The sequence below is a fragment of the Hemicordylus capensis genome, chromosome 4 (genome assembly GCF_027244095.1).
Source record: "Hemicordylus capensis ecotype Gifberg chromosome 4, rHemCap1.1.pri, whole genome shotgun sequence".
Classification (NCBI taxonomy): Eukaryota; Metazoa; Chordata; class Lepidosauria; order Squamata; family Cordylidae; genus Hemicordylus; species Hemicordylus capensis.
Window position 1 is genome coordinate 232,896,992 of NC_069660.1, and position 17,307 is coordinate 232,914,298.

Genomic DNA, 17,307 nt, shown 5'->3' on the forward strand with positions numbered 1-17,307 from the left:
TTCTCTTTCCATAATGGAGCATTAACTAGACAGAGTGGAGGGAAAAAGTCCTTTAACACTTAGCTTCTTTTGCTTTTATATGATAAATGGAGTTTCATTGTAAGAAGATTGTGTGCATGGTCTCTGGTACAGCAATAGCAACTGTACTGGAAGATCAGCTAAAATGAGTGTTACTTAAATAGAGCTCCACTGCCTGAGGCTTTCTTTTTGTATTATAGCTTTTTTGTTGTTGTTTTACTTCTGTAGCACATGAATTAAGTGAGCTGAATAAGTAGGGGGATGCAGCTGCTGAATAAAAATAAGAACTTGACACCCACTTCTAAATTTATATATACAGCTCCTCAGTTTCCAATAGGGATGTGTGAACCAGCTCAAGGGCAAGCCAGTTCACCATCAAACCGGGCTGGCTTCAGGGCCAGACCGAGCCCAGTTAGGACTGGGCCCAGCCAGACCGGTCCGAGTTCGGCTTGACTTCAAGCCAACCCCCTGAGCCAGTTCAGAGTCAGTTTGGGGGTTCTAAGTTAAAAAAACAATTTCTGTAAGACTCACTGCTGGGTTTGGGTTGGTGGTGGCAGCTGGGGGGAGTGTCCTCAGCTATCTCCCTCTCCCCCCCCCCCAACCTTCTCCCACTCTAAAAAAAAAGGGCTGATATGGCTCATTTCCGGGCCCTTCCAGCCCTTCCTCCAGTGGAGGTGGCCATTTTGGCAGCCGCCACGCATCCCAATGGGCCTCTGCATGGCCTGGGTCATGAGTCTTTTTATTTAAAAGACATTTTTAAACTTAGAACCCCTGGACCAGCTTGAATTCTAGGCCCACAAAACTGAACATGCTTGTTTCAGTTCGAGTCTCATCCAGACTCGAACTGAATTAGGCAAACCGGTTTTGTGCAAACCCCTAATTCCCTGCAAACTACTCAGATTTTCTTTAATGATGTTTAATTGTTTGTCTAAAGCATCAAGAATATATATATATATATATATATATATATACACACACACACACACACACACACACACACACACACCCCAACAGATTTGTAAGATGTTATTGTACAAACAGTAATCTGCTACTAAACTCTTCTGTCTTTGTTCCAATATTTAAGTGGAGATTTGTGATGACTGATTTGATGAATAACAAATGCAACTTTTTTTTCTTTTCCCAGTCTATCCTCACACCTGGTACACACACACACACACACACACACACACACACACACACACACACACACTCATTTTAGATATCATGAATCATTTAAATATCAGAATGTTAAGGTTAAAATGTGCTCTTTAGAATGGAAGCTTTTGCAGTGTTAGCAATGATTTGTGGGTTCAGATTTTTGGCAGGATGACATGCTAAATCTCCTATCTACTTTGGCTCTTGTATTCATGAACTACTGCATTTTTCCTACACAGTATGCCAAACTATGCCTTCCAAATACCACAGGCATGTTATCATAAAGCTCCATTAGATGAAAGATATACCTGTGGGACTCAAAAACATGGAAATATTTGTTATGTTCTTTATACATGATGATCCCAAGGGAAAGGTATAATGGACAATTGTGATCTGATTTGGTTAATAAAGTCTATATGTTTATAAGATTGCTTAGCTGATGTCCATGGCAAGTTGGGTATTTATGCAGTTGAGAAGTTTTCTGTGAAAACTGAGAGTGGATTTTGTAACTACTGTAATTAATTGCTATGACCTTTAATTACAGTCATACCAACAGATTTGTTAGATGTCATTGTACAAACAGTAATCTGCTATTAAACTCTTCTCTCTTTGTTCCAATATTCAAGTCGAGATTCGTGATGACTGATTCGTTGAATAACAAATGCAACTTTTTTGTGAATGTGAACGTTTTCTTTTTTCAGTCTATCCTCACACCTGGATAAATGAGACTGTACCACTCACTTCCTTTTTTGCAGTTTGAGAGGCTGGATGCTTTGCCAGCCACAATGGTATGAAAGGGAGCTCTGCAAGTATCAATACACTGAGAATTTCCCTGAACCTATGGTCGTCAGTCCGATAGAAAGGGTGGGGGCACTCAAAGTGATGATGCCAGAACATGAGATAAATCGAACTACATGTTACAGAAGATGTAACATGATCCATATTTTATGTAGTTCTGGCCAGTGGATCTGGCTTTTCCTATGCCCTCTGTCACATTTCATTTGTCCCTTGTAGTCATGGTACCAATTTCTATGCTTTTAAGTAGATTCTTTCTTTCTTTTTTAAAAGAAAAACATATCATGCATCAGTTGCTAAAGTGCACTGAAACCAACTTCATACTTTACAGTTATTAGATGTACAACCAAGATGTTCTAAGTGTACATCCAGAAATGTGGTGTGTGAATGATATTTTATATTTATATTTATATTTATTTATTATTTAGTCGCATTTCTATAACACCCCATATAACATATATCTGTATGGTTTACAAATTAAGGTAAAAAGTTGTGCCATCGCATCAATGTTGACTCCTGGTGACCACAGAGCCATGTGGTTTTCTTTGGTAGAATAGAGGAGGGGTTTACCATTGCCATCTCCCACGCAGTATGAGATGATGCCTTACAGCATCTTCCTATGTTGCTGCTGTCCGATATAGGTGTTTCCCATAGTCTGGGAAGCATTCCAGCAGGGATTCGAACTGGCAACCTCTTGCTCACTAGGCAAGTTACGGCCATTAGGTGTAATTGCGCCATTAGGTGGCTTTACAAATTAAAACACAATGACAATTGAAACCTTAAATCATATAAAACAAATTAAAATAACAATCAATAAAACCATCAATAAAACTTTAAAACATTATAAATTAAAAGTCTGGAAAAACAAGTGCATTTATACCTAATTTTAAATGTGTTTACAAACATGTGTCATACAAACACACTTGACAGAAATCTGTTATTGAAGCTTCCTGTTGAGTCTATATATGGTGGAAAATTCATCTTTGTCTCTGTGTAATGTGTGGATTACCATCACACACCAAATACCCCTGCTAACTGAGCAAAGAGGCACCTTTTTAACATGGTGATTCTCTTTATTTAGCAGGGGTAGAGTAACTGGATCTATCCACCCCGCCCAGCACAGTACCTCCAGTGACTATCTTATGTCTATCTTATGTTTCTTTTTAGATTGTGAGCCCTTTGGGGACAGAGATCCATCTTATTTATTTATTATTTCTCTATGTAAACTGCCCTGAGTCATTTTTTGGAAGGGTGGTATAGAAATCGAATGAATGAATGAATGAAATAATTTGGAAGCCATATGCCAAAATGACTGAAACTTGATCAGTTGCTGTGATGTGAGTGACATTGTGATGCAGTTGGGGTTGTAGAATATCAGAAATAAAGATATCCACAGAAATTACCAGAAAAAATTAGTGAAGAAAGAGACATGGGATAAATATATGGAATCTTAACTATAATAAAGAATGAAAAGCCAAGACAACAGCAAAGATGGTGAAAACTATATGTGTCCATCCCCAATCGAGGCACATTTCGGCAGATTAGTACCTCATTAAAGAGGTACAGTTTTCCACATGAGGAAACCAGGAAGAGAGCTAATACTCTCTGATGATCCTAAGTAGAGTTGTGCATGAAATGAATTTTTCTATTCATTTCAAATTGAATTTCTAAAAATTTGAATTCAAATCAGATTTGAATCTGGTCAGAAAATCTGATTTGAATTTGAATCAAATTTGAATTGATTTGACCCTGTTTTGGTGCTTTTTTAACCAGTCAGATGGCCTGAGTGGTTAAAAAACAGTGCCAAATGGCTCCCGAATCACAATTGAAGCAAATTTCAAAAATTTGTTTTGAATTCAAATCAAATTGCCCTTTTAAGGGTTTATTCAATTTGAATTCAAATCACCAAGATCCAAGCTGAATTTATATAAATTTGAAGTGATTTGCACATCCCTAATTTATGCCAATTCCAGTTTCCCTATGCTGCCCTGATGCATGTCCCTGAGAATCCCCCAGCCCTCAAGGACTCATTTTCCCAGGGTGGCAGAGGATATGAGGGAATAAGCAAAAGCTGTAGCATGTAAGTAGCATTCTAATGTGAGGATAGCATTAATCTAGATGCTGCCCGTTGTTGCTATAATATATTTATGAGCAATAATATTGCTTCTGGGCAATCTCTTAATTCAAGGGTCTTCTCAAAAGCTGTCATCATTTTTCCTCTGCAAATGTTTGCTCAATGTTCTTATATTGATTTAACAAGCAACGTGCATGCAACATGTTTCTTGTTTCTGTGCTACTTCGAGAGGATAATTTGAGGTTAATAGAATTTCCAAATAAGTACTAGCTCAGTTCACTCCACAGATAAAGAACTGCTTGAGCTAAGATTATTTGATTATCCTAGCTTATTTTGTCATTTTCAAGGTAGAGAAGTGGATCTTTTAACAAATTGAAAACCTATATTGTAAAAAATAGACTCACTAAGGTAGTATAGCAGCAAGGAGTGTGAACTGAGAAATAACAAGTTCAGCTCTCACCTCAGGACCAAACTAAATGTGAATTAGAACTCTCAATGGCTTACATACAGTGCAGTACACTTTCCATGGATGAGGGATCCACATGCGTGGCTTCTGCAGCATCCAAGAGCCCATCCCAATTGTGTCATCACTCCTGAGCTCAACATGGTGGCCATATTGAACTATCTGAAGTTTCCTGATTACATACAAAGACAGTAGACTTGACATTACAGTAGTCAAGTCTAGAGGTTACCAGTGAGTGCACCACAGTTTTGATATCATTCTCTTCATGGGATGAACACAGCTCTCATATCAACTGGAGTTGATAAAAAGCTCTCCTGATCATAGCTCATCCTGAAAAACCAAGGTGAGGCCTGAATCACAGGAACATAGGAAGCTGCCATATATTGAGCCAGACCATTGACCCATCTAGCTCAGTATTATCTATACAGATTGGCAGTGGCTTCTCCAAGGTCACAGCCAGGAGTCTCTCTCATCACTATAAGGAGATGCCAGGGAGGGAACTTGGAACATTCTACAGGCAGGCATGCAAATACTCTGCCCAGAGCAGCCCCACCCCCTTAGGGGAATATGTTATAGTGCTCACATGTAGTCTCCCATTCAAATGCATACTAGGGCAAACCTTGCTTAGCAAAGGGTACAATTCATGCTTACTACCACAAGACCAACTCTCATCCCTTGGAGATACAAGAGCACTCCCAGACTGTGCACATGTTCCTTCTTTATAAATTTGAGTCCTCAAAATGGACCCCCCGCCCCATATACATGCTTTTTAATGCCATTTCCTGGTCATATAGCTTGCAACGAAACAAAACTTACAGAAAGGGATTTTTTAATAGCAGTTTTGATTTGTTCTGAGCCCAGTCCATACTGCTATTAACATTTAACTCATGGTGGTTGGGGGGAAAGGAAATTTTGTCAGCCTGGTGACAGACTTAATTAACACAAGCAAGGTATTTGATTAATGAATGCACACACACACACACACACACACACACACACACACACAGTAGGAGTGGCAGCTGTTTCAAATGAAGTTGGCTCTCAAACTAGGGTTCAAGTTAACCACTTAATTGAACCACTGTGACTTGGCCAAAAGTGGCTTCTGTTCTCCACGAGGACCACAAAAGGATCACTAGTTCCGAGAGAAAGTGCTCACTGCCAACCACAGACCAACACTGTGAGAATGAAATGTTGGTCATCCTAAAACAGTTCCTTCCTGCTTCCTTTGGCAGCATCTGCTAAGAATCTGAGGGCAATGTGCCCAGGGTTGCAAAGGGTCACTGTGACATTTTACAATGTCAGGTTTCACTAGAGGCCTAACAGGGGGATTGCCTACGGCTGTGTCTTATTTTCTAATTTCTTTGGGAAGCTTGACACAGAATATTAGATACAGCTAAGTTTCAATGTTAAAAGAACAGTATTGGAAGAGGAGGGGCAGAGATCAACATGAACATGAACTGGCAGCATATCAAGTTCTGAAGGTCTCTTTCACACTTACACAGCTCACATAGGCAAAGACTCTCCCCTAGGATCAACTGACTTTAATAAGACCTGATTGCTAAACTTTTAATTGGAGCATTAATTAGTATCCATTTTTCTCCATCCTCTCATTTCTGAGTGCATATTCAGAGAAAAACAATTGCAACAAAGCAGAGGATTTGCCACTCACAGCTCAATGAACCTCCGACTGACATGTATATTATGCCATAGAAAAATAATGATGGCAGTTATGGGATAGGCGGCTAAAATATATACCTTGCAGCTTACTCAGATGACCTCTCAATCAAAATGCAGGCCTTGTATACAAGGACATTTGCTTTATCTTATTATGCAAAACAAATGCAGCCAAGGACAAAGATTTATAGTAGCAGACTTTGCTATTGCTTTCTATGGGCTCTTATCAACTTCTCTAAGCAAAGAAAACACCTTTAATAGGGCTTTCCCTATTATAGAGGGGTGTGTGTGTGTGTGTGTGTGTGTGTGTGAGAGAGAGAGAGAGAGAGATTCTGTCACATGACCAAGAAATAAAACCTAGGGCAAGGATATACAAGTAAAAGCTTCCTTAGTTGCAACGGATCCCACTGAATTCAACTGACATATAGTAGAGAAGGATATAATAAAAGCCATTCTGTCTCTGGGGGGAAGTGACTACTGACACTGGGAACATTGGCTGACATCCGAACAAAGCACACATGTTAGTAGAGTCTGAAGAGTTGCAGCAGGCATCCTTGCACAACCCTTCTAATCCTCTATCACCTCTAAGTTCTGCCTGCACTCCAGAAGGAAGTCAGCAATGACCTTTTGCTCCTGCAGAAGGCTTCTGAAACACAGGAAGTGCTTGGAAGTATTAGTGGAACATAGGAAGCTGCCATATACTGAGTTAGACCATTGGTCTATCTAGCTCAGTATTGTCTTCACAGACTGGCAGCAGCTTCTCCAAGGTTGCAGGCAGAAATCTTTCTCAGCCCTATCCTGGAGAAGCCAGGGAGGGAACCTGAAACCTTCTGCTCTTCCTAGAGTGGCTCCATCCCCTGAGGGGAATCTCTTACAGTGCTCAAACTTCTAGTCTCCCATTCAAATGCAACCAGGATGGACCCTGCTTAGCTAAGGGGACAACTCATGCTTGCTACCACAAGACCAGCTCTCCTCCTTAACACAACTGTGCAAGCACCAGAGCACTGGGGAGTTGCACAAGGGCTTCTGCTGCCTCCCCACCGACCCTACTGACTTATGTGCTTTGTTAGTCAGTAGATCATCAAGTGTTTCCATTAGAACAGAACATTTAGTGATGGTCACCACCTATAGGGTCCAGGAGGACAGCAATGCCCTGCTACCCTCTCCTGAGTGTTGTTCTAGTGTTGGAAAGGAGTGAGGGATGTGTTTCCATTTCTTCTTTCTGAGATAATCATGTAGCTGAAGGATGGGTGGGTGAGAGTGGAGAAGATGATGTAGTGGAATGGGATGTCAGAATGGGATGACAGAAAGGACTAGAAGACTTGAAGTTCCTCTCCCACCTGTGAAACTTGATGAATCTTTAGCTTAAAGTAAAGTGTGCCATCAAGTCAGTGTTGACTCCTGGCGACTTCAGAGCCCTGTGGTTGTCTTTGGTAGAATAAAGGAGGGGTTTACCATTGCCTCATCCCACGCAGTATGAGATGATACCTTTCAGCATCTTCCTATATCGCTGCTGCCCAATATAGGTGTTTCCCATAGTCTAGAAAACATACTAGCAGGGATTCAAACCGGCAACCTCTGGCTTGGGAGTCAAGCCATTTACCCACTGCGCCATTAGGTAGTTAGTCATATATAAATAATGGCCTCTCGATTCCAATTCATACATGATATGAACTTTCTGAATAATTCTGTCATGGGACTGCACCATCTTTTGAATGCACATGGATAATCACTTGTTTGCAAGTGTTGACATTAAAATGCTTCTAAGCAGCTTTCTTACTAGAAAAGGATTCTAGGCAAGCAGAATGAATAAGCAATACTTGTATGAACTGGTTATCAACTGGGCTTACTAAAATACAGTCAACTGACAAACTGGATATGTGTGAGCCATCGAATTCCTGGGTCCACCCCAATGGCCTGTTTGCAGTGTATGTCCATCTCATTATCTTTTATTTTAGTTATTATAAACGCAGGGATTTTAGTTTCTGAAAAATCAGACTCAACAGAATTCTGTACTTTGCACATTAGATGCTTCCGTGGCATTTTCCTATTTCCAGAAAGGCTTTTCATCTTTCCGACACTGTTCTTTTTCAAGTCCTTTGTTTCAGAGCTTTGCGCTCAAAAGATTTGTTGGAGCATTTTTTTTTTTTGCTGTTTCTGTTTTATCCTAGAATGCTGATATCATGTAATTGGAAAAGAAGCAGAAGTTGAGAAATGTATATCTTCAAACTGGAGGTGCTATATAAAAGCAGCTATTAGATAAATGGCATCTGTCTTGCAAATGCTGCACTGTTATATCAATTGTTGGTGATCTGATAGTAGGTGATTAAAAAAAAAGAACCCACAGTGGGCTAATCTGAATAATTATTGACTGAGATGGTACCTTTCAACAAGTTGTAATTAAGTTATTGCAGCACTATTAAATCACTCAAGAAAAATAAATAAAATCAAAGTATCTAGGATTCTTTGATTTAAAATGCAGGAAGTCCAAATATACATTTTGATTGCATTGAAGACTACTGTATATAATTATGCACAACCTTTAAAATCTAATAATTAATCTGAGTGTAACATTTGGGGAATAAAAGTTTTTGATGTGTGTTTGGGATAGGGGCAAAAGGATGCAATGGAGGAGGGGAAATTATCACATGAGCCCAATTAAAACATTATGCTGTATGAGTGTACAGATGACTGCATGCTTGTACATGTGTTTGTGTGAATGACCTGTGTTCATTTTAAAAGTGAACCTGGATACAGGCCCTTCAAATGCACGACACAAATCGGAAGTGGACTTCTGTACCTGAGTTCATCATAACATGTGAATGACTGTGCAGATTTTTACCTGTGTACAATGTATACTTGTTCAAGTATTTAATATAACGTGTGTCCTGGCCTTAGATTAATGGAGAATAGATGCACAGAACCAAGGCAAGGTAGAAAGCATGTTTAGCAAGATGATCTGAGTTAGCATAGCAGAGTTTGGATTTCTTACCCTACTCTTTTCAATAGATATTTGAATGGGAAAAAGAGAGAGTGGGAAATAAAGATTTTAAAAGAGTTGCATACAAATTCTTATTGTATATTTGGCCTTTCTAACCACTGTGTTGTAAACTATCGGAGTAGGAATTTCTAATGAAAAACTGAAATATCTTTAGCTAGAGTTGCACCACCGACCAACATTGTAATATTACAGTTTTATAGCAAAAATTAGAGCAAGCAGCCATTTGTGGCTTGAACAATATCATAAAGATTGCAGTACCATGAAATGAATTTTTGTTTTGTATTTGTGCGTAAAATGCAGACCACCTCAATAGTCATTTGTAAATTGGACTGAACTGTTCCTTTTACATAGCTATTCAAAAATCAAGGGTGTAATTTCACTTCTGCTTCTGCATATCAGCCAGCAATTATCCACTCTTTCACTGTATATTTTCCATGTTACATTTAATTGTTGAAGTGTCAAATACAGGAAGCACTGGAATTTGGAGCATTTGTTTATGTGGCTCTAGTATTAGTTTAATTAATCCTACTAAAATAAATGACAGTTTCCCTGTAGAGTGAAATGGGACTAAGGTTCTATATTACAAACTATAGATTTTAGTACTGAGCTTTAGATACTAACAATCTGATCCTAAGAATTCTGTGTGAGCATTTCTTTGTAAGCTTTGAGCTCAAAGAAAAATTTGTTGTATCTACAATACATGGGCATTATGGCAGCATAATCTCATAGTGCTAAGAAAAGACTAGAGTGACAAAACCTTTGCTTCCTTTCCCATTTAGATGGTGATTGTAGTAGGTGGAAATACTGTATTTCTACATCTCTACATCACCCTCAGGGACATATTTTCAGGAAGCACAATGGACTTCAGCCAATGTCACAAAACATGTTTGTTGTTGAATCTGGTGATGTGCCATAAATGGGGGGGCGGGGCTGGTGGTGGGGAGGGAAGAGAGCAGTGATGTGATGTTAGCATATCTCCTTCAATGATGTGATGTGATGTGATATTAGCATAGCATAACAGTGATGTCAGCATATCTCCTTCAATGCCTCAAGCTTGCAATTGCTCATCCCATCCTGCAATTGGCTCATTTATTACCATTATCTGACCCAAAATTCCACCCTTCTTTGGGAACTTAAGACTCAACTCTTTAGAATGCTTCTGTGCACCATCTGGGCAGTTGGCACAACTACTGCTCCTCCAAATCACACACCTCCAATGCCCTGCCTGCTTGCCTTCTTATGAGGCATCCTGGGAAGAAAAATCTCTCCCAAGGGAGATTGGGTGCCTCCCAGCATCCAAGTAAAGCAGCAAGGATGCAAGTGCTGTTCTGTCACAATGTTTGCTCCAGTTCTCTGTTATTCTGTCATCAGTTCTCTGGCTGCTCAAGACTACCAGATATGTATCAACTTCAGGCTTTGCCAGAAATAATGTATGGCCAAGGGAGGTTGCAGCTGAAATTTTTGACCTGATCTGAATGTATAGGAAGTCAAAAATGTGCAAAAGATGTGGGGGAGGTTTACCTGCTTCTCTTAAACCCAGTACTTCTGCATGAAATGGGGGTAGTGCCAAGCCCTAAGAAGGTTCTACCACCAGTTTTAAGAGAGGTCTCCCATGACTGAAGGTTTATCCAATTTTGACTTCCAGTAGCATATTGGCCCCATTCGTACGTAATGGGAAACTGGAGTTGAAGGGGCCTGAGACTGAATTTTTAATACATCCAAAAATGTGCAATTGTGGTTTGGACAGAAAAGAGACCTGATGCCTGAAAATTGGACCCATTGTCCTGTGTTACATGTGAATGCAGCTATTTAAATGATTTCCCATTATTTCCTGTGAACCATTATATTATATAATATCCTATGGGTTGATGTATTGTCCAGTTCTATCCAGACCAATATATTTATTGAATTTATGATTCAATAATTGCTTGCATTGGGTCAGAATTGGATTGGATCTGATAATTTAATCTTTAATCTTTAATCTAATGTGCACAATCCTAGCATACACTGCTGGGTGTGTCCTTGTAAAACAGTGCATAGTGGCAATGTCTAAGTTGTCCTTTTAATTTTGATGGGATCAAGACATTGGCCATGTCAGCCAATGTCTTTATTGCCCCATATCTAAAGTGTGGGGGCAAAGGCACATTTGTTCTTCATACCTGTTCTCTGCTTCTGTATCAAATCTCTATTTATTCAAAGGCTTTATGATGAGCCTCAAACTCTAATTGCAATCTAGATGGGAAAAGCACAGCATGAAGTGTAGGTGTGTATGCATATGCATATTCATTGTGGAAATCCAAACAAATCAAAATTTTGTGTTATAAAACATTCATTTGCATCTACTAATGGGGAAAAAACTTCTTAGATTTCACATGAATTTTCTAAGGGTTTTGCTTGACTTTGCGACTAAAATTGGAATAGAATTCTGTTTTAAGTAAACACACCATTAGTGATAGCTCTGATTATATAGCAGAGATTAAAGATACATACTATACAAAATCAAAGCAACGTTTATCTGACCACATGAAGATTCAGAGGGAATATAGTAACTAAAGTAAACATTTGCATCTGGATGGCAAGAGAAGTCCTTATTATCTCCATATTACACACACACGTAGATGAGGTATGGGTGAGCTGAGCAGTCTCCTAGAGCACCTACCTAAAAGGGGGCCCAAGCTGAGCTTGGCAGCTTTCTGTCTCTTGAGTGAATGATAGTGGGAGCACCAAAGGCACACTTTTTTCCTAGAAAGCATTTCCATAGATTTGGTCCCTGTCTGTTTTTAATATCATTTCAACATTTTGTTACATTCTGGTTTTCTAGTCTTCCAGGCATCAATCTTATCCCCACCACACAAACATGTGAGGTGACTGTTTGTCATCTTTTTGCCACTGTTTTTAAAGACACTGGCTGACATCCTGACTAATGAAGCACCGGTGCAATTGGGGAAGCATTGGTGTAGATTCAGTGCTTCTAAAGAGTTCCAGACTAATGCCTCGGTTTCACCTGGAGTCACTGGACATAAGTTCAGGTGGCACAGAGGCATTCCAGGGGAAAGGAAGGTCGTTGAAACTTCCCTGCACTCAGAAATGATAGTGCCAACTTTTTAGACATATAAGCCTGTTGTATTGACTACTAAATTGTATGCAGGGGCGGAGCAACCATTGGGTGAATAGGTTCAAAGAACTCCAGGCCACCGCCCCCAGCTGCCACGAATGCGGCCCCAGACATGCCCTCCATGTCTGACGTCAGATGCGGGGGGCATTACTGCCCTCCCAAACCAGGCTGTGTGGTCCCATTTGGAACTGAATTCAGCCTGCTCTGCATTGCCAGGGCAGCCAGAGTGACTCTCCCTGCCTCATTTCCTACCAGAGAATCCACTCTCATTTCCTACCCCAGAATCAACTCTCAGAACACCTCAGACATTGAAAACAACAAAACCCAGTGCCCCATGGGCTTGTGGGTTTGCTGGCACAATTTGTGAACTACACCACAGCCCACTCTGGGCCACCCTTGTGCCCCCCAAGTGGAGTTATGGGGCTGCTGTGGGTGGTAGTGCCTAATGGGTGCAAGGAAGTTGCCACCCATTTTTCAAAGAAATTGGGCAAAGGGATGTTTTAAAAATAACTTTGAGTTGCAATGTCTTTGTGGCAGATTTGGGGCAGAAAATGGGTTTGGGGGGCAGAAGAGTGGGTCAGGTGGTAGTGCCCCAATGGGTGCCTGCTACCACCCAGATTTCAAATAAACTGGTGAAAGGGGTGATTTTTAATTTTTTTTAAATGAAGTTTGCACATCTTTAAGCTTTTTCCCCATAGGGGCACTACCACCCACCGCAACCCACTCTGGGACATCCTGGTGCCCCCCATGTGGAGTTAGAGGTTTGCTGAAATCCCTATTATTCCCTATGGGAAAAAGCTTAAAGACACGCCAACTTCCAAAATTCTTTAAAAATCACCCCTTTGCCCACTTATTTTGAAATTTGAGAGGTAGCTTCCACCCATGGGGCACTACCATCCACCCCATCCTTATGGTCCTGGGACCTTTTTGTGATATGAATCGATTCAGATTTGGATTTGGAAAATTCGGGTACAAATCTAATCTGGAGTGATGGGGGGGCAGATTCAGATGCAAAACAAATCGGGGGTGATTCAGTTTGGGTACAAAACAAATAAAAAATATCAATTCATGCACATCCCTAGTCAAGATATCAGCCATTGGCCAACATCCAGACTACTGTGCACCAATGTAAGAGTATTTTCCATTGCACAAAGGGTGGAGGACCAATTTTCGGCAGTCCAACCTGCAGTAAATTTCAGGCACAAAATAAATTTCCATTGGTGTGTCATTAGTCTGGATATTGGCCAGTGTCTGTTGTGATTGCTTAAGCTTGGGAAGAAGAACAATTGTCCAATCTGTCTGCGTTTAGTGCCTGCACTGCTTGCAGGGTGGTGAGTTAGAGGTGCTGCTGTTTTAACACTGCTGTTTTTAACTCTGCTGCAACCAGTGTTAAAGGTGTGACCCTTTCACCCACATATAGTTGTCTGAATGGTTAATGTCTCATGCCTTTCTTGTTATAAGAACATAAGAACAGCCTTGCTGGATCTATAGAAGGGACAAGGAGGGTAGGGTTGGGGGAGGAGTGGTGCTGTATATCAAAGGGATACATTCCAATAAACTAGAAAACCTAGGTGGACCAGAGTCCTCCCACATTATGAGGACTGAAAGGAAATGGTATACCGACCACCCCGCTGCACTTCAGTCTCCCTACCAGAGCTGGCGGGGGTGGTCTCGGAGGTGGCCATGGGTTCCCCCAGGCTTATTGTTTTGGGGGATTTCAATGTCCACGCTGAGGCCCCCCTAGTGGGTGTGGCTCAGGATTTCATGGCCTCCATGGCAACCATGGGCCTGTCTCAATTGGTATCGGGCCCTACCCACGTGGCGGGACACACTCTGGATCTGGTTTTTGCCGACTGGGAAATAAATGATCTGGAGGTGGGGGAATTTGAGACCACTCCCTTGTCATGGACAGATCATCACCTTTTGGGGTTTAGTTTGACTGCTCCGTCTGCCCTCTGCAGGGGTGGTGGGCCGATTAAGATGGTCCGCCCCCAGAGGCTTATGGATCCGCTTGGATTTCAGACGGCCCTCGGGGAGTTTCCAGTGTCCAGAGCTGGTGACCCTGTCGAGGCCTTGGTTGATCTCTGGAATGGAGAGATGGCCCGGGCTGTTGACACGGTTGCCCCCAAACGCCCTCTCCGGCTTGGTGGAGCCCGTTCTGCTCCTTGGTTTTCCTTGGAGCTTAGGGCGATGAAGCAACTTGGACGACGGCTAGAACGACGCTGGAGGAAGAGTCGTCACGAATCCGACCGAACACGGGGTAGAGCCCATTTTAGGGACTACTCCATGGCGGTGGGGGCGGCGAAGAAATGCTTTTTCTCCGCCTCCATTGCGTCTGCTCAGTGCAGACAAACAGAGCTGTTTCGTGTGGTGAAAACCTTGCTCCACACATCCCCCCAGACAATGGGGGAGGAGCCATCTACAGCTCTTTGTGATCGGTTTGCCTGTCGCTTTGCAGATAAAGTCGCTTGCATCCATGCTGACCTGGACTCCAGAGTTTTGGCAGTTCTGGCAGACGTGCCTTTGGTACCATCTGGTCCCGTTGTGTTGGATTCTTTTCGGTTGGTGCGGCCTGAGGATGTGGACAAGATCCTGGGCAGTGTGCGGGCGACTTCGCGCCCTCTTGACCCTTGCCCTTCATGGCTAATAAAAGCTGCCAGGGAGGGGACAGGTAGATGGCTGGAGGTGATCGTTAATGCTTCATTAAGGGAGGGCAGGATGTCATCGTGCCTTAAGGAGGCAGTGGTAAGACCTCTATTTAAAAAGCCCTCCCTTGATCCCTCCAACCTGGACAACTATAGACCTGTGTCTAACCTCCCCTTTTTGGGCAAGGTGATAGAGCGTGTGGTGGCGTCCCAGCTGCAGAGGGTCTTGGATGATACGGATTATCTGGACCCTTTTCAATCTGGCTTCCGCCCCGGGTATGGAACTGAGACTGCCTTGGTCGCTCTAGTGGATGACCTACACCGGGAACTAGACAGGGGGAGTGCGTCCCTGTTGGTTCTGCTGGACCTCTCTGCGGCGTTCGATACCATCAACCATGCTATCCTTCTGGGCCGCCTCTCGAGTATGGGAATCGGAGGCACTGCGTTGCAGTGGTTTCTGTCCTTTCTTGAGGGGAGGGTTCAGAAGGTGGTGCTGGGGGACTACTGCTCGGCCCCGTGGCCATTGGCCTGTGGGGTCCTGCAGGGATCGGTCTTGTCCCCTGTGCTGTTTAACATCTACATGAAGCCGCTGGGAGAGGTCATCCGGAGATTTGGACTGAGTTGTCAGCAATATGCGGATGACACTCAGCTCTATCTCTCCTTGTCATCTGATCCTAGGGAGGCAGTGGATGTCCTGAACCGGGGGCTGGAGGCTGTGATGGGTTGGATGTGGGCTAACAAACTGAAATTGAATCTGGATAAGATGGAGGTACTGTTGGTCAGTAGGAGAGCCAATCAGGATGAGGAGATTTTACCGGTTCTGGATGGGGTTGCACTCCCCTTGAAGGAGCAAGTACGCAGCTTGGGGGTACTACTGGACCCGGCTCTGCTTTTGGAAGCTCAAGTAGAGGCGGTGGCCAGGGGTGCCTTTGCACTGCTTCGGCTAGTGCGCCAGCTGCCTCCCTTTCTCGAGAAGGCAGATCTGGCCACGGTTACCCACGCCTTAGTCACGTCGCGGCTGGATTACTGTAACGCGCTCTACGTGGGGCTGCCCTTGAAGAATATCCGGAAACTGCAGCTAGTGCAAAACCCGCGGCAGCGAGGGTTTTATCCGGAGCTGCCCATTGGGAACATATCACCCCCATTTTGAAAGAGCTGCACTGGCTGCCGGTTCGTTTCCGGGTTCAGTTCAAGGTGCTGGTTTTGACCTTTAAAGCCCTAAATGGTTTGGGCCCAGGGTATTTGAGGGACCGCCTGCTCCCAAGGGTTGCTGCCCGCTTGACAAGGACATCTGAGGGGGCCCTGCTCCGGGTGCTGACAATGAGGGAGGCCCGGCTGTCGTGCATTCGGGACAGGGCCTTCTCTGTTGCTGCCCCCAGACTCTGGAATGCTCTCCCAGTGGCCATTCATTCCTCGGACTCCATCACGGCTTTTAGAAAGCTTTTAAAGACTTGGCTTTTTACCCAGGGTTTTACATGATCGTTTTCTACTGTGGCTTCTCTGTGTTTTTATTTGTTGTATTGTTTTTATGCCTGTTTTTATATGTTTTTATACGTTTAACATGATGTTTTTATTGTCTTTTTATTGTATGTTTTTAACTTTGTAAACCGCCTTGGGGTTATCTTTTTAACGAAAGGCGGTATATAAATGCAAAAATAAATAAAATAAATAAATAAAATATGTTATTAGGGACATGCTATTACCCTACGGATCAAAGCATTGAGAGTGACCTTGAGTTGGAAAAACAAATAAGAGAGGCGTCAAAGAGAGACAGGGGAGTTATAATGTGTGACTTCAACTACCCACACATAGACAGGGTAAATTCATATTCAGGTAATAACAGGGAGTCCAAATTTCTAGATGTGCTAAATGACTGTGCCTTAGAACAGTCACAGAACCAACCAGAGAGATGGCGACTTTGGATTTAATCCTGAGTGGTGCCCAGGACCTGGTGCGAGATGTCAGAGTTGCAGAACCATTGGGTAACATGACCATAGTGTGATCCAATTCAGCATATGTGCGAGTGGAAAATTGTCAAGGAAGTCCAACACAGATGTGTTGGACTTCAGAAGAGGAAACTTCTCAAAAATGAGAGGACTGGTTAAAAGGAAGTTGAAATGGAAAGTCAGGAGGGTCAAATCACTCCAGAAAGCATGGAACTTATTTAAAATCATAGTACTAGAAGCACAGTTGGAATGTATACAAAGAAGGAGGAAAGGTACCACCAAGTTCAGGAGGATGCCAGCGTGGCTAACAAGAGTCAGGGAAGCTAAAAAAGGGAAGAACACTTCCTTCAGAAAATGGAAGTCCTGCACAATTGAACAGGAAGGAACATAAACTCTGGCAAAAGAAATGCAAGTATACAAT